The 19,640-nt window shown below is 35.0% G+C and overlaps 1 pseudogene; it reads right to left on the bottom strand.

The window, feature by feature from the left end:
* Positions 1-19,640, bottom strand: part of LOC144581691 (uncharacterized) — a 149,298-nt pseudogene that overhangs the window by 35,738 nt on the left and 93,920 nt on the right.

The following is a 19,640-nucleotide window of genomic DNA, read 5'->3' as shown; positions in this document are numbered from 1 at the left end:
GATAATGGCCTACAGCTGCATCCATGTTGCTAAAAAGAACATGAGTTTACTCTTTTTCATGGGTGTGTAGTCTTCTGTGTATATATACAAAATTTTCTATATCTTATCCACTGATGATGTGATTTGGATCTGTTCCTGTCCAAATCTCATGTCAAAGTGTAATCCCCACTGTTGGAAGTGGGTCCTGGTGACAGGTGATTGTATCATGGGGATGGAATTCTCATGAATGGTTTAGAACCAACGCTTTGGTCCTGTTTTCCTGAAAGTGTTCTCATGAGATCTGTTGTTTAAAAGTGTGGAGCATCCCCTGACCCCATATCACTCTCTTTCTTCTGCTCAGGCCATGTAAGACATGCCTGCTTTCCCTTGCCTTTCTGTCATGAGTGAAAGTTTCCTGAGGCCTTTCCAAAAGCCATCATGCTTCCAGTACAGCCTGCAGAAATGTGAGCCAGTTAAACCTCTTTTCTTTACAAAGTACCAAGTCTCAGTTATTTCTTTATAGCAGTGCAAGAGCAAAGAAATACAAATGGGCACCTACATTGATTCCATGTATTTACTATTGTAAATAGTGCTGAGATGAACACAAAAGTGCACATGCCTTTTTGATAGAACAATTCATATTCTTTTGGCTATGTACCCAGGGATTACTATGTCAAATAGTTGCTCAGTTTTAAAATCTTCAAACTACTTCCCACAATGCCTGAATTAATTTGTATTCCCATCAATAGTGTATGCATTGCCTTTCTCTACAACCTCACCAGCAACTGTTATGTTTTTTGACTTGAATAATTTCCATTCTGACTAGTATAAGATATATCATTATTATTTTGATTTGCATTTCTCTGATCAGTGATTTTGAGCATTTTTTCATATGTTTGTTGGCTGCTTGCATGTGTTATTTTGAGAAGTATCTGTTCAAGTCTTTTGCCCATTTCTTAATTGGTTAAATGTTTTTTCCTTGTTAATGTTTAATTTCCTTGTAGATTCTGGATATTAGATCTTTTTCAGATGCATACTTTGTAATTATTTTCTCCCAATCTGTAGCCTGTTTCTTTACTCTACTGATAATTTCTTTTATTATGCAAAAGCTTTTTAGGTTAATTAGGTATCACTCGTCAATTTTTATGTTGCAGTTGCTTTTGGGAGCTTACCCATATATTCTTTTCCAAAACCAATATCAAGAAGGGTATTTTCTAATTTTTTTTCAAGGATTTTTAAAGTTTTGTGTCTTATATTTAAATATTTCATCTTGAGTCAATTTCTCTATATGGTGAAAGGTAGAGGACCAGTTACATTTTTCTGCATATGGCTAGCCACCTAGCCCAGCACCACTTATTTAGCAGGGAGTCCTTTTCCCATTGCTATTTTCTATATTTTTAAAATTTATTAATTTTTAAAAATTTATTTATTATATTTTATGTTCTGGGCTACATGTGCAGATTGTGCACATTTGTTACATAGGAATACACTTGCCATGGTGGTCATTTACTGCATCCATTGCCCCGTCATCTATATTAGGTTGTTCTCCTAATGCCATTCTTCCCAATCTCCCCATCCCCCGCTATTCCTCCCCCAGTCCCCCACTTCCCAGGCCTCACTGTATGATGTTCCTTTCTCTGTGTCCATGATGTTCTCATTGTTCACCTCCCACTTATGAGAGAGAAGATGTGGTGTTTGGTTTTCTGTTCCTGTGTCAGTTTGCTGAGAATGATGGTTTCCAGTTTCATCCATGTCCCTGCAAAGGACATGCAGTCATCCTTTTTTATGGCTGCATAGTATTCCATGGTATATATGTGCCACATTTTCTTTGTCCAGTCTATGCTATTTTCATTGACTTTGTCAAAGATCAGATGGTTGTAGGTGTGTGGCTTTATTTCTGGATTCTCTATTCTGTTTCAGTTGTCTACATATCTGTTTTTGTACCACTACCATGCTGTTTTGGTTACTGTAGCCTTATAGTATAGTTCAAAGTGAGTAATGTGATTGTTGCAGCTTTATTCTCTTTGCTTAAGATTGCTTTGGATGTTTGGGTTTATTATGGGTTCCATGTGAATTTTAGAATAGTTTTTCTTCCTAATTCAGTGGGAAAAAAAGGCAGGCATTTTGATAACAATAGCATTGAATCTGTAAATTGCATTGAGTAGTATGGCCATTTTAATGTTATTGTTTCTTTTAATCCATGAGCATGGAATTGTTTTTCCATCTATTTTTGTCATCTCTAATTTATTTCAGATGTGTTTTGTATTTCTCCTTGTAAAGATCTTTTACTTCCTTGTTTATGTGTATTTCTAGGTATTTCCTTTTTTGGTGGCTATTGCAAATGGGATTGTGTTGCTGATTTGGCTTTCAGTTAGAACATTATTAGGCTATAGAAATACTACCGATTTTTTTACACTGATTTTATATTCTAAAACTTTATGGAAGTTGTTATCTTGTCCAGGAGACTTTCGTTGGAGTCTTCAGCTTTTTCTATGTATAGGATCATGTCATCAGCAAAGATAGTTTACTCCTTCTTTTTCCATTTAAAAGCATCTTATTTCTTTCTCTTGCCTGACTGCTCTAGCTAAGACTTCCAGAATTATGTAGAATAGGAGTGGTGAGTGTAGTCTTGTTCCCAAGAGGAATAGTTTTATCTTTTGCCCATTCAGTATGATGTTGCCTGTGCGTTTATTACAGAAGCCTCTTGTTATTTTGAGGTATGTTCTTTCAATGCCTAGCCTGTTTGGAGTTTTTATCCTGAAAGGATGTTGGGTTTTATCAAAGGTTTTTCTTTGCATCTAGTGGGATAATCATATGATTTTTGGTTTTGATTCTGTTTATGTGGTGAATTATATTTATTGATTTTTATATGTTGAACCAATCTTGTGTTCTAGGAATAAAGCCCACTTGATCATGCTGAATTAACTTTTTGATATGCTGCTGTAGTTGTTTTGCTAGGATTTTCTTGAAGTTTTTACATCCATGTTTGTTAAGAATATTGGCCTTAAGTTCTCTGTCTCTGCCAGATTTTGGTATCAGGATGATACTGGCTTTGTAGAGTGAGTTCGGGAGTAGCCCCACATCCTTAATTTTTGGGGATATTTTCAGAAGGACTCCTATCACTTCTTTGTATTTCTGACAGATTTTCGCTGTGAATCCATCTGGTCCAGTTGTTGTTTTTGTTGTTAGACTGTTTTATTACTGATTGAGATTTTGAAACTTGTAATTAGTCTATTCAGGTTCTCACTTTCTTTCTGGTTCAACATTGTGAGGTTGTGTGCTTCCAGGAATTTATTCTTTTCTTCTAGGTTTTCCTAATTGTGTGCATGTAGGTGTTCATAATAGGCTCTGAAGACCTTTTGCATTTTTGTGAGATTGTTTGTAATGTCATCTTTGTCATTTTTAATTGTGTTTATTTTCATCTTTTTTTGTTCTTTGTTAATTAATCTAGTGTTCTATCAATCTTGCTTATTCTTTTGAAGAACTGACTTAGTTTCATTGATCTTTTTTAAAGGATGTTTGCATCTCAATCACATTCAGATCTTCTTTGATTTAGTTATTTATTTTCTTTTGCTCTCTTTGAAGTTTTTTTAAATTCCTCTAAGTGTGACATTACATTGTTAATTTGAGATATTTCTAACTGCTTGATGAAGGCATTTAGCACTGTAAAGTTTCCTCTTAACACTGCTTTAGCTACAACCCAATTATTTTGGTAAGTTGAGTCTTTGTTTTCATTACTTTCAAAGAAATTTTTTTTGCCACCTTAATTTTGTTGTTCACCCAAGAGTTATTTAGGACCAAGTTCCTAATTACAATGTTTTTATGTAGTTTTGAGAGTTCTTCTTTTTAACAATCTCTGTTTTTATTATACTATGTTCCAAGAATGTTCTTGGAATATTTTCAATATTTTTGAATTTATTAAGACTTGCTTTATGACTGAGCATGTGGCCAATCTTAGAATATATTCTTTACATGGATAAGAAGAATTCTGTATTGTTGGGTGAAGTATTCTGTAGACATCTCTAATACCAGTTGGTCAAATGTTAAGTTTAAGTTATACATTTATTTGTTATTTTTCTTCCTCAATTTTTTCTGTCTATTCTATCAGTAGGGTGTTGAATTCCCCTGCTATTATTGTGTGGCTATGTATGCCTTTTCATAGGTTAAGAAATACTTGTTTTATGATCCTAGGTCCTCCAATGTTGGGTTCATACATATTTATGAGAGTTAAGTCATTTTTATTATTATTTAATGTCCTTCTTGGGTCATCCTGATTGTTGTTGGTTTATAGTCTGTTTTATCTGATACGAGAATAATGACTCCTGCTTTTTCATGTTTTTCTCTCTTTTTTTTATTTCTCCATCCCTTTAAACCTGTGGGTGATGTTACATGTGCCATGGGTCTCTTGAAGACAGCAAACAGTTGGGCCATGCCTTTTTATTCAACTTGCTACTCTGTGACTTTTAAGCAGGTGTTGGACCACTTACATTCAACATTCATATTGATATGTAAGATTTTGTCTAGTCATTTTGTTGTTACCTGGTTGTTTTGTAGACTTGATTGTATAATTGCCTTATATTGTCTGTGTGCTATGTGCTTCTGCGTTTTTGTGGTAGCAGTTATCAAACTTTCATTTCCATTTTTAGCATTCTCTTAAGGACTTCTTTTAAGGCTGGCATAGTGGTAACAAATTTCTTTGGTTTTTGCTTTTGTGATAAGGTTTTAATTTATCCTTCCTTTATGAAAATTCATTTGGAAGAATATGAAATTTATGGTTCAAAGTTCCTTTGAAGATGCTGAAAACTGGCCCCTAATCTCTTCTGCATTGTAAAGTTTCTGCTGAGGTCTGCTGCTAACCTAATAGGGTTCCCTTTGTAAGTGACTTGACCTTTCCTTCTAGCTGCTTTTAAGACTTTTTTGCATGTGTTGACATTGGTGAATCTGATGACTATGTGTTTTGGAGACATTTGCCTTATGTCTCCAAACACAGGGATTCTCTGTATTTCCTGAATTTGTATGTCTAGCTCTCTATCAAAATTAGGATAATTTTTTATGGGTTATATTCTCAACTATGTTTTCCAAGTTGCTTACTCTCTTTCCCTCTCTCCTTCACTCTTGGGAATGCCAGTGAGTCATAGATTTGGCCTCTTTATATAATCCTATATTGTTGAAGGTTTTTTCTTTAATTCTTTTTTTAAAATTTCTGTCTGACTGAGTTAATTTTAAGAACTAGTCTTCAAGTCTGATATTATTTTCTCATCTTGGTCTATTTTTTCTGTTAATGCTTATGACTAATATTACAAAATTTCTGTGGTAGTAAATTCTTCAATTTCAGAAGTTCAGTTTGATTCCTTTATTAATATGGCTAGTCTTTCAACTCTTGGATCCTTTTTACTGGGTTCCTTGTTTTCCTTGGATTGCATTCCAACTTTCTCCAAGTTCTTGATAAGCTTCTTTGACGTTCAGAATCTGAAGTCTATATTGGTGATTTCAGTCATTTTAATCTGTTTAAGAACCTTTGCTGGGGGCCTAGTGTGTCTGAAGGTAAGGAAACACACTGGCTTTTTAAATTGCCAGAATTCTTGCACTTATTCTTTCTCATCTGAAATGGCTGATATTCCTTAAACTGTGATGTAGTTTGAGTATAGACAATTGGCTTCATTTCTGGATGCTTTTAGAAGGTCAAGGGTCTATAAAGGATCTATATTTGTGGCTGGAGTTTTTTTTTAGAATTTACAGGCACTGTGTACTGCTAAAATATTTTTGGGACTGTAATTTGGACTGTGATCCAGTAGGTGATAATTAACAATGATGGCTGACAAAAATTTAGTCTTATTTCAGCATGTTCACTTATGCTGTGTGATCAGGGAGAAGATGGATGACCCTCTATCACTAGCTCTACTCCTAAGCCTTAAATTAGCCACTGCTGATTACTGATATCACACCCACAGTTTCTTTTGTATTAGTTTGTTCTCACACTGCAAATAAAGACATACCGAGATCGGGTAATTTATAAAGGAAAGAGGTTTAACTGACTCACTGTTCAGCATGGCTGTGGAGGCCTCAGAAAACTTACAATCATAACAGAAGAAAAAGCTAACATGTCCTTCTTCAGATGGCAGCATCAGGGAGAAGTGCAGAGCAAAGTGGTTAGGGGAATTTCCTCATAAAACCATTAAATCTTATGAGAATTCACTATCGTGATAGCAGCATGGAGGTAAAAGCCCCCATGATTCAATTACCTCCAACCAGGTCCCTCCCACAACATGTGAGAATTATAGAAAGTACATTCAAGATGAGATTTGGGTGGGGACACAGCCAAACCATATCACTCTGTTATATGTTCCAGGCCTCCAGTCCATGGGACTCCTTCAGACAGCTGGCTGATAGGACACATTCTTCCTTGTCTGACCCTGTGAAGGGAGGCATGTCCCATTCCTCCACCAGCCCAAGAACATGGGTATCTTAACCCTCTCATTGTTATGAGAACTGGGGCTACTCTCTACTCAGGTATATTCCATGTTGGTAAGTCTTTCCTGATTAGGAGCAGTAGGTGGGGGAGGCCACACAATCTCCTGTCTGGGTGTTTTCTGGGAGAACACAGAGCTGTGCCTACCCTCAGATTTCAAGCAGGGGCAGGGCCACTCTGCTCAAAGCCCAAGCTCACCAGTCTTGCCTGGCTAGTTCATTGTTGCTTGAAACAGTCAATATTTGTTTGTATTTACAAACATTTCTAGCCATTTTGTTCATTTTTATTTATTCTTTGGATAATTTTCTTTCTGTGTAAATACATTTAGTATTTCCTTTACTGAATGACTTTACTGTCAGTACAATGGCAGCCACAGTTTTTGGTTTTTGTTTGTCTGAAAATATCTTCATCCTGTTTTAAAACATCAATTTCTGGGTATTGAATTTTAAGGTTGCAGAGTTGTTATCAGAAATTTTAAGATATTATTTCATAGTCTTCTGGCTTCTATTGTTTCTGTTGAGCATTTGTCATATGATTACTTCAGTGAATGCAGTGTGTGCACTCTGGATTTCTTTTTAAGTTATTGACTTTGGTTTTCAACAGTTTTGCTAGTATATGACTGACTGTGGGTTTGCTTGCTTGTTTCTTTTCTCATTCATCCTGCTTGAGATTTGTAACTTTCTTAGCTCTTATATTGAAGTGATATCTTCCTATTGTGTCATAAGGTTTTCAGCCATATATCTGCCGATATTGCCTTTCTATTTTAATCTTCTTCCTCTCTGATTTTTCAATTACATACATATTGGAACTTGTCATTGTATCACATTTGTTTCTAATGCCTTTTTCCTACTGTCCACCTATTTGTCTCTTCACATTTCAGTCTGTCTTTTCCTGACTTGTCTTCCAGTTTGCTCATTTTCCCTTCAGTTATCTAACCTTCTAAAAGCCTCTACTGAATTATTAGTTTCAGTTATTTTATCTTCAGTTCTATAATTTTTATTTTTTGTCAATTATACTTTTTATATCTCCTTAAAATGTGTTTCATCTTGTTACATAATTACTTGAATCTAGTAAACATAGGTATTTTTAAGTATGTGTCTAATAAATTTCATCTGTGCATATCCCATGAATCTATTTTTCTTTCTCATTTTCTTTTATTGACATTTCAGTGAAATAGTGTCTTGCTATATACTAGTTTATATGTGATTCTCATATATTGCATATAAATTTGTAATAAAATAATTTTTAAATTAGATTACATTTCTGATAAGATTTACATTTTTTTTCTGTATGATTGCTATATTGTGGGCAAATATACCTTTTTTAAAAATTCTAATTGCTTGTCATCCTCGATAGCACATGGCCACATACCTCTAGGAACCAAACTATCTAATGTCCAGGAGTCAGTAAGGGGTTAATTGGACAATAGATGCATTCACCTTAAGGTATTACATACCAGTTTTATAGTTCAGAATTGAGTGCTGAACTATAAAATGGAAATTTTATAGTTTTCCATATTTACAAAAATGGCAATAGAGTATTTTTTTTTCTGTAGATATTATCACCCTTTACATCTTTATCTTGTACTCATTTACTCAGATGTCTACCTCTACCTAATTCATTCACTTCTTGCACTGACCCAGGGAGGAGAGAAGATCCTGGATTCACAGAGCCTAAAAGAGAAAAGCAGAATATAAATAAAAAAGCATAATAAATTAAAACATGCTATGATAAGTGATGTTAAGAGTGTTATGGACTTTCTGCAAGATATTATTTGCTTCATGTGACAGAATTTATTAAATCACTTCAGTTCTAGAGGTTGACATATACATAACTCTACGATTATTTGCATGCTTAGAAATATCTTCTGAACACAAAAGGGAAAACTGGGTAAAATAAGTGATCTAATGTGATGTTTATCAAAATTCAGGATGTGTGGTTCTAAAGTGTTATAATTAAATAACATCAAATCACAGACTAAGACAATTATTCCCTTTAATTTTTTTCAGTACTCATTATCTCAAGAGAAAGTCCAAGCTATTGTTTTACTTATTAGTCTCTTCTCTTAAAGAAAAGTGCAGACTCCCAGCTCTGAGCATTTGGCAGGCAAGAGTATCCAGCTAGAATTTAATAACATTGCCCTTGTCTGTTGTTTTTTTTTTTAAATTGCATTTGTTTGTATTGTTACATTTTATTTATTACAAGTGGTACAAGTTTTCCTTCTGTGTCAGTGATTTTTTTTTTTTACTTCTAAAGATAGTATGTTAGTTAAAAAGTGAATCAATAAAAAATGTTAACTATTAGGTTGGAGCATATGAAATGCTCAATATTTATCAATTTTTGAACTGCAAAAATGGCAATATTACATGATGCAAACTAATTTTAATAATATAGGTGGGATGTGATAGGGAACTTTTGTGGTGATGTAGGAGAATGGCTGAAATCTGGGAATACGTAAGAAACAATAAGTACCTTTGACAGGTCCTCTTTGAGTAACATTGACTAAAAAAGCTTTTCTTTTGTCCTCTCCTTATGTGTGCAAATTATTTTATTTTAACAAGGAAAGTGAGAACTGGCTTTGATTTCAGGCTTCAAGCCAGCAATGACCCATATACTGTCATTCTCTAATCTAGTATATTAATTCACCAGCTATTGGAAAGAAGTAGCAAAATTAGAGGCTGAACATTATGCCATGGGCCATGAGCTCAAATGTGACTTCAACATCTAATTGGCTTGTATACCTAAAAGTTTGAGATTATTTTGAGAAAGCTACTTTATAATACAAATAAAAGGCATAATAGTCTAATCAAAACCACAATGTGAACTGAGAAAAGACCAGCAGGGAAAAGAGGGTGAAGGGAGTTGTTAGCAAAGTTGATCCTCATCAATTACTGAGCTTCTATAGACAAAAACCCTATTTCTATTATAATTCAGCTGTTTGGTCTTATTGCTAGATGAGTTATATCAAGAAGTTGTAGAAGGAAATTGCTCACAACCAAAGGGCTGGTACAGAATACAAATGAAAAAAAAATCAGAGCTATCAATGTATAATCTCTGAAAGTGAGATTTCAGTGCTAAAAATCAGAAAGTTATGAAATGGAAAAGTAAATTATAAATGCATTCCAAGAATGTAAGAAAATGAAAATGGAAGAGAACTTGAGGAAAAGCTTCTTGAAAGGGAAAAAAAAATTGACTCCTCTATCACTAGTTCATCTTTTCTTGGTCAGAGAATTCACCCAGCCCTTTCCCGTGGCCGTGAAAATTGATGCAGTGTTATATATACATTTTAAATGTAAAATGAAGGAAGAAAATAAATAAGTGAGGCCACAATTTCCAAACCAAGAGAAAGAGAAAATGGAACATCATAAAATTATACAAGCAAAGAGGAAAATCAATAAAATTCAATGCAGCACAGCTTCCCACTCACTTCTGCGCATACAAGGTCCGCTCATCTGGAATGCACCAGGTGTATGGTACATGCTATAAATCTTTCAATTCTTCAGAAATATTATCTATCATTAGAAGCACTGAAAAATACCAGTGTGCTTCACTAATTGTGGTTTTTGCTTTCATCCAGACTTGGGCATTGAGCAGCATCCTGGGTACTCTGTATCCATGTTAGTCAGAGAGGAGGTAGATAGATACTAAAACAGTGTCCTTATCATAAATTGCTGCCTCTCACTCTCTCAATCCTGAGTCAGAGAATATGAGAATGGAGGTCTCTTTTACTCCTCCTCCAGGTGCAGCAATCCCAGGACATTAAGTTCTCACAACTTCATTCTGTACCTGTGATTGACTGTTTTAATCATTGCAAAATTGGCTTCTCATAAAGATCATCTGAGAAGTCTATTCATGTAATCTTTTTGAGCCTCATCTTCACCCCCCTACCCCAAAAGTGATAGACCGTGGAGTTTGCATAAATTTTCATTTATTAAAAGTGGTGTACTCTGATATAGGCAGTCATAGAAACCCACTTGCATATCATTGCAGAAAAAGCCTCATTCCTCCCTTTAACCCTTATAATGGGCAAGATTTATACCACGCTGCTCTATCTTTGAGGAAGCGAATCTCTATAAAATTCTTCCCTGTCCTCCCAAAGTTGTGAAAATCTCCCACCTTAATTAATCTCACTTCCTCCAAATATGTTCTTCAAGTGTCTCATCTATTTTCTTTTAGTCTCTTATTAAATTCTAGTGTCTTATGTCCATTACGTTTTGACATAAATATTGCACGATGTAAGATGATTTTGAAGGCTGGCTAGTCTTTACTGGCATCACATTTCTCCCAGCTTGAATTTATGTCTGGAAAAAGCTGGAAACTTATTTTTACTATTGAGCCTAATAGGCTGACAAAACCAAAACAAAACAAAAACCTTGTTTTAAAATTCTTAGCCATTGAGCATTATGAAAAAATCTAAACTGCATTATTCCAAATTTCCCAAGTGGCTCATTATAAGCATTTCCTCATGTTACTTAAAGCATTACAGAGGATTCCAATAAAGTTCCAGTGTTTGGATCAACATGGTAGCAAAGTTCACTGCACTGCTCCTGCTGGCTGGAATCTTGCCTAAGAAAGGCTATTTAGTGGTATGCTCTGTTGTATGGCCTAGAAGGAGAGTGCTAAGTCTTGTCCACTTGTTATTTCATGGCCCCTTCTCACTACACCCTCTCTTAAGGATATATTATGATGAATTCAGGATGTCAGGCCATATTTTTACTACATGCCACAATATCTGAATTCTTTGGCTAGGTAGAAAGTGGCACAAACAAGTCAGGTACTCTAGACACACCTCTGCTACTAGTAAATAATGTGATAATATAGGCTATATCTCTCTGGTCTTCAATTTACTTAGCTACCAATAGATGGCATGGGTCAAGACAAATAGCTTTCAAGCTTTTCCTCAAATACACCAAACAATGTAACAAACTCGTCTAAAATAGAACATTAACAAAACCAGTAGCAAACTCTTTAATATTAATCCTTTCTCCCCAGTAGAATGGTAGCAGAGGTAAACATAACCTATCCTGAATTACTGTATATTATTCTTTTGGTTATCTTTAGAGTTTTAAAGCGTTTGTAGTCTTAAAAATAGATGTTCTTAGTTTTATGTATGGTTGATATTTAGTCTCATAAAATGTATTCTTAAGTGACTTGTTTACATTCATTATTATTCTCATATAAATAGAAAAAATGTATATCTTATTTCTTCTGTTGTGGGATATTTGTATTAGACCCAGCTACTTCTATAAAAATTTTAAATACCTATCTTAGTAGCCATGTGTGTGAGCTTTTCAAAAGTGTGAAGAAACAATGTTGTATCTTTGGGTATACTCATCTTCAACTTTACCAGGCCATTTCAAATTACTTTTAAAATTAGTCGTATCGATCCATACTCCAAATAGCTCTGTATGAAAATTCCTGTTGTTCCAAATATTATCAATACTTATTATTCCTGGTTTGTTTTTAAATTTTTTGATGTTATATTAGTTTCACTAGCAACAACAATTAGACAGGGTTTGATTGCAAAAGAGGACTCACGGAACCCAAAGTCAAAATGTTTACAGATTTATGTTTTATCATAGAATAATAACACAAAATAATAACAAAGTACGGATATGCATCGATGACAAAGGCTGCCTCATGACAAAAGTTTAGAAATGGTAGGAGTGAGTTCCAGTTGTCTTCTCCTGTAAAGGCCATACTGAATATATTTTTTTTTCTCTTACGGTCTACTGACATGTACAAGGCACACCTCAGAAACAGAAAGTGCAACAGAGAGTTTATCCCAGTCTTCTCATACCCTTTTGATAACATAAGCACATTTTTTTTACTACATACAACCATTCTCAAAGGCACACCGTTCTCTGAGGGGTGGGGGGGGGTTCTCACCAAAATCAAATGAAAATCATCAATGCCCTTGTTGTTAATAAATAAATAGTGACAAACTGATGTAAATAAGCCCTCTTATATTACATTTTTCATAAAAGTTACGTATTTTTCTGTTTGATTGCTATATTCAACGCAAATATATCTTTTTTAAATCCAGTTACTTGTCATCCTCTACAGCACATGACAACATACCTTTAGGAACCAAACTCTCTAATGTTCAGAAGTCAGTAGGGGTTACTTACTCTTCAAATTCATCATCATAAAACAGCACTACTAAACCAGTATGTTTTATGCTTTTCCTGGGAATCAGCTCAGGAAAATTTCAGGCCTCTGTACATCACTCTTCTTGTAATGTGCTATTTCTTAATAACTAGCAGACAAATTCATATATTTATTGGCTGGTTGAAATTTGTTTTCTAAGAAATTTCTGTTTATACCTTGGATTATTTTTTTCTCTTGGGTTTTTATTTCTTTCTAGTGTTAATATTTAGGAGTCATTTACGTATTTTAGATACTAATTCTTTACTAAAATCTGCTCTCTCATCTTCAAGTTTAATTTGCATTTATGCATGATCACATTTTATCATTCATAATTTTACGTGTCTTTAGGATTTTTGCTCTATGTGTCTGTATTGTATTTCAAATGCTTATTTGAACTCATTTTCTTATGAAGTAATTCCTTTTAAAGTTATGTTTCATTAATTGTTTAACTGAACTAGATAATGTTGCTGCATAAAATATTACAATATCCAATAGCATAAATCAATGATGATTTATGATCATCCACAAGTCTATGGATTATCTGGAGATTGACTGATGTTGGTTGGGCTCAACTAGAAAGTGCTAATCTGAGGTATCATGTGGATTAGTTGGGGGTTGGTACCTCTAGTCTTGGCAGCTCAGTTGAGGTGACTCTGCTCCATGGGGCTCTCCTGACATGCTTTTCTCATGATGACGGCAGAAACATAAGAGAGTCAGTGAAAACACACAAAAGAAACTTCTGAAGGCCTGAGTTCAAAAGTGGCACCCGTTACATTTACTTCACTATATTAGCCATAGTAACCACTATGGCTGAAATCAAAGTTAAGATTTAGGGAAGTATACCTATGGCTGAAATCGAAGTTAAGAGATAGGGAATAGACCACATTTTGAGTGGAGGAACTACTAAATCTTATGACAGCCGATGTTGATCTGAGGAAGACTGGAGAATGTGGCTGTCAATTCAATCTACCATATTTATACAGAGTTGTGATAATATTTCAAGTAGCAATTTGGCTGGGCAAATATGGTGCCCAGATATCTGGTCACACATTATTCTACATATTCTGTGAGGGTGGTTTTTGGATGATATTAACATTTAAGACAGCGAATTTTGAGTAAAGCACATTGCCTATCACAATGAAGATGAGTCTCAACCAATCAGTTAAAGATCTGAATTAGAAAAAAACCCTGACCATCTTCCCTGAACTCCAGCCTGCTGATTCGCTGTGTGGATCCTGGATTTGCCAGCCTCCATGATCACAGGGGTCAATTTCTTCAAATAAATCTCCATGTCCTCAATACATACTATTGGCTCTGTTTCTCAGAAGAACCCCAACTAATACATTACATTTCCATTTATTTTATTCTTCTCTGCAGAATTATTTCTAGTCATTTTTTTTCAAAATTTGATTAATCAGTTGGTTCTTCATCTCTTTAAATATATAATATGTCTAATGTATTTAGGTATATTTAACATTAAATCTGTTTTATACATTTAACTATGTTTAACACTTAAATATATTTCATAAGTATCACTATTAAATATATTTATAATTGTATACCTGAATATATATTTAAATATATTTATCATTCATTATGCTAAATTCCAAACTGAAGTCTTTGATTTTATGGAATTTTTTTGTGTTTATCTTCATGATGCCTTATTTTGTTTTCTTCTGTCTTCTTTTAAGATATTTTCTATCTTTGATATATTACTGTTTGAATAGAATATACCCAGGTACAGACATTTTAGGTAGAAAATATATATCTTTCTTGATATTCTCTGAGCTTCTAGGAGCTTTGTGATTTAATTTGTATATTAATTTTAGAAAATTCTAAGACATTATTACATCAAAAATTCCTTTTTCTCTTTCCTCTTCTTTTATTATTTTAATTACACACAGTTATACCTTCTGCAATTGTTCCAGAGTTCTTACATATTATGTTGTATTTTAAAATTATTTTTTTCTTTGCATTATAGTGTTAGAGATTTCTATAAAACTCAACATACTTTATTTCTAGTATATTCTCCAGACTTATTCTTAGAGTTTCTATTTATTTATTGCACATTGCTTATTTTTTTTCATTGCCATTTTTAGCACATTACTTGTGGTGATTTTAATTTCCTGGTCTAGTAATTCCAATATCTGCTACACTTAAGTGTTGTTTTGATGTTCACTTGATTTTTTTAGACTGTGTTTTATCCTTTACAATCCTTGAATTTTTTTGTTAAAAGCTAGATGTGATGTATTACATAAAAGAAATTGAGTAAATAGTTCTTTATATGAAGTTTTATGTTTACTTGACTAGGAGTTATGCTGTCTTTCAGAAAGTAAAATTTCCTCTAATGCTTTTATTTCTGTCTCCTGTCACCATTGGGTTTCCCTAGAGGCACCTTCTTAAATAGGATCTGAGGCTTCTAGTTTTCTCAGTTGTAACCCACTTTTACTATACAGGAGCCTGATTGACATGGTGGTAAGACATGAGGGGAAGGGATGCATTCTATGATGCTATGATTATGTCTCAGTCTTTGGGTTAGCCAGAGCCCTTCTCCATAACCCATAAAACTGCTTCTTATCTTTTTGTTCTTCTCTCCCTTAGGGGAAACTGAAATTCAAGAGAGAGCCCCAAGTCAATTAAGCTGTGGTAAAACTCAAGTTTGTTAGGTTTGTTTGGCAAAACAACTTCTTTTTAGGATTGAGGGCAATCTTTTGTTAAGGAGAATAGAATGCTCTAGATATATTTCACAATGGTTATTTTTCCCCCTCTGAAATATGACGAGAGTTTTCTCCAATCTTTACCCTGATAACTTAGTTGAAGCTTTTGAAGATAGAACTGAAAAAAGTGTAGTGGCCTTCCAAATGCTGAACTCCTGGAGCTTTTAATATCCCAACTAGTTCACGCTGGCCTCTGCAATCAATTACAGTTTAAGTGTTCATATGAGTACTAGCTTCAGCAAAGCCTATCTGCTTTGGGCACATGTTGTAGGTTCTCAGAAGGTTATTGATCCTTGGTATCCACATTTCTTTCCAGTTTTACAGCAATGTTTGCCTTGTGATCTCAATTGTCTGGTAGTTCCAAGGATAATTGTAAAATTTTAACTAATTTGGGGTGTGTGTGTGTGTGTGTGTGTGTGTGGTGGAGAAAGGAGTAATGACTTCCAAGCTCTTCATATCTTATACCAGAAATCACACACCTTATTTCTTTATAAGCTTATTTATTTCTTCTGTATATTTGTGTTCCTTTGGTGTTAGCTATTGAATTCCATAACACTTAGGTTTAGAATGCCTCCATAGAAATAGGTTGAATTCTTAAAAAGTACATTTTAAGGGTTCATTAACGGGTTCATTTCTTAAAAGAGGACTGGCATTTACTTCTGCTAGACGTTTGAAGGAACTCTAGTTAAGAAATATTTTACATAATTTCTAAGTAGTGCAGATCCTCCTTCCAACTCGTGTGATGGTTAACATGTAGTTAAGAACTTTTAGAGAAAAGTTTTAAAGTTTTATTTTACCTAAGGCCTAAGACTGGAATTGACAAGCTTCTTTGTTTCTTCACATGGGGTGTGTGTGTGTGTGTGTGTGTGTGTGTGTGTGTGTGTGTCTTACTCAGCATTTTGCTCAGGGAGTATCTTTTTTGGGAATTCCAGCTTTTTAAATGTGCTTTTTGTGATTCTGCCTATTTCTATGGGTCCAAGATATTTTCTTCTTTTTCCCCACACAGCTGTAAAAGAAGAGTTCTTGCTTACCAGGAATTTATGAGTGCTTTTAAGGAATCTTCCATTTTATTATACTCTATTTATGATTCCACTCTTTTCTGTCCCTTGTAAACTTTCCCTATTTTCTAAAGCACTGAAATATATATATTTAAACATTTTAAAAATTACTACATTTGTAGAAGAAAAGCTTCCGGTGGATCTAGTCCACCATGGTGCTAAGAAGTCTAGTTCAGCCTTTATTTATCTCATATAGTAGAATTTTATAATAATATTTTAAAATTAAATTTTTCATGGCTACAAAAAGTTTTTAAATCATTAAATAAGAAAGTCTTCAAGAGCATTGACTCATCTACAATCAGCATTGTGGTTAAGAGTATGAGCTTGGGAGCCAAATTAACTGATTTTGATTTCTAGCTTTTCTAATGGTTGCCTGGGTGACCTCAGGCTAGTTACTGAAGGCTAGTATCTGTGCTTCATTTTCTTCATCTGTAAAATGAGAATACTATACACTCTCATCTATTCCATAGGGTTAGTATAAGTATTAAATGAGCCAGTGTATAAAAATACCATCTAAAAATGCGACTTCCAGATCACAAGCATTCAATAAACCTCAACATTTACTATTATTTTTATTGTTACTTTTTATTGCTGTTGTAGTAAGATCAGCTTTTTGAAATATACTGCCAGGCTGCAGTCATTACTTCTAGATAGGCTGGCCTTTCACAAGACACCTAAAAACAGGCCTTTTTGGCACAAAACAAATGAACACATTACTTTCAGGTATAGATGTACATGCAGTTCTACAACCCTGCTTTGTTTAAATCTGGTGTTTCTCCTTTTCCAGGAACAGAATTGCATATTTCTTAGAGAAATAAGCTTTTCCAGCTGCCCAGAGTCCAAATTGTTGGACTGGTATTTCCTGGTTTAATTCATTTATAACATCAGGAAATAAAGTGGAAAATTTCCACATACAGTCAATGGACCTGGAACAGGAAGGCCACTTCCACACCTACTACCTAGACTTGTAATTTTACCTTTTTCTCTACCATCACATAGCTGAGGACCAACAATTATTTGTGCATTTTCATATTCCATTACTCACCTCATGTGTTATTTACCAATGTTATGACATGCTGTGCTAGGCACTTGTGAAACTGTTGATTAACAGCCAATCCCTCCTCTCAAAGAAGTCACCATCTAGTGGGGAAACTCACCCACAACAACAATTTGTGTCACAGACTATAAAAGATAGTCTCTGTGGATGTGGGATGTACATAGATTATGAAGAGAACAGTGCATGTGGGAAAGCAGAAAACAAAAGTTTCACTGAATGGAGGTGGTCTTTGAACTAAGTATTTAAAACTGCAAAAGAATTTTTCTCTTGGAGAGACACGGAAAGGCAATCTAGGCAAGGGGAATATTATAAGCAAAGGTATATGAGTCATCATTTGTAATTGTGTGGCCTACTTGGGCTTCAGTGAGCAAACTTATGTGAGGAGAATAGGATATGTTTGAGGAGGAAGCACCAAAAAATGAAACTAAATTTAGTTAAAGAGCAGAGGTCTCATATACTGGAGTTTAGAACTTCGTTCTGAAGGCAGTGGGCTTTCACAGCACAGTGAAGCAGAGGAAGCCATCACTGTATTTCTGTTTAAGAAGAGTAATACCGAATACGAAGGGTTCTCATGCTGAAGACCAATTTGAAAGCAGTTATGGTGGATCTAGGAGACAGAAAGTGGTCTGAGTTCAGGCAGAAGACAGTGAGAACGGAAATAAGAGGACTGATTTGAAAGATATTCACAGGCAAAAATGACAGGACTGGATAAGTGATTATAGATGAAAGATAGGAAAGAAGCAGAGCAGGGCTAAAAGAAGATTTCCGAATTGGATGGCACATTGACCTGACAGAGAGAACAAAAGCATTAGAAGAACACAAATTTGTTTTTAATTCTGTACAAGGAAAACTTCAGCAAAGATAGATCAAGTCAGCACACGGGCTTTGCCCTCAGAAGCCTCGGGACCCTGTGCAGCCCAGGCTTGGCACTCCCCTGTGTTTCCTCAGAGCAGGCTCCAGGGACTCTTCCCACTCCCTGCTCAGAGCTGCCAATTCTAACTCTGTCCCTGGAGGGTCCTCTCCCCTCGAGCCTTCCTGCACAAAGTAGCTGTCTTTCTAGCTTCCTCCTTCCTCCAGTCCCCAAAGACAAGTACACATGACATTTTCTTTAAAAATTATTATTAATCACTACAGGGAAACAGAGAAAAGCAAGAATAACAAACACAGAGGAATTACAAAGCTTAAGAAATTTTATAGATTTCTTTATTCTTCTCTTACTGAGTGTGACAAAGAGCCAGTCTCTGCTCCTCCCTCTTGTTTTGTTAGACCTTTATTCCTAAGGATACAGTTCAACAATCTCCCCAAGCTTCATCTAGCCCAATCCTTTCAGAAGAGAATATGCTGATTCCTTTCTCAGAAAAGCCCTCCTTTTTAAAGCAGCTGGGCTGAATTCCCCCATATCTACACATGAGTTTGACAAATACATATTGAACACTCGCTGTCCTCCTGGCACTGTGTTAGACCCTGGAAATACAGTGATGAAAATGATACAGTTCTTGCCCCGGAGCCTTATCCAAAAGTGGTGGAAGAATTTGAATACACATGCATTAATATGCAGTGTCTTTTTCCCAAGTGAATACCATACTCAGGTAACTTCTATGGTGGCAGAGATTTTTTTAAAAATAAGTTTTGTTTACTGCTGTATTCTCATCACCAAGAATAGGGCTTGGCACATAGCTGATGCACAACACATATGCTTTGAATCATGAAATGTACTCTGCTAAAAACAGAAGAGTCTTCAAACATTTCTTCATTGCAGAAAGCCTCCCTTTTATGATTGAGGTATTCAAGAATAGCCATATAGAAATGATATTCTTCATATTCATAAAACTATGATGAAAAAAGGAATTCACGTATTGGAATTTATTCTACTTCATTTGCAACTTCACTTGTCTTCTGTGAAGTGTACTAAAAATATCAGGCAGTGAGTTGCACTAGTATTATCCTGCCTGTTTCAGGCCCTAGACATGGGGGGTGGGCGGGAGAGGGAGGGAAAAATCACATGAAGACTTCGAGACATCACCAGGCCTCTTATATAGGGATTCAGTCTGTTTTGGGTCCAAAGTTGTCGCAGATTGTATTTTCCCATAATATCTACCAACAGATACAATCTCCTTTCAGGGTGATTTTGACATTGCTCCTATTGAAATGTGAGCTCTTAGTTCCCTCTTTTTGAATCTGGATGGTCTTGTGACTAACTAAAATGATGC

This window comes from Callithrix jacchus, chromosome 3, assembly GCF_049354715.1.
Source record: "Callithrix jacchus isolate 240 chromosome 3, calJac240_pri, whole genome shotgun sequence".
Lineage (NCBI taxonomy): Eukaryota > Metazoa > Chordata > Mammalia > Primates > Cebidae > Callithrix > Callithrix jacchus.
The sequence above is the reverse complement of the archived record's forward strand: the minus strand, read 5'-3'. Positions and strand labels throughout refer to the sequence as shown.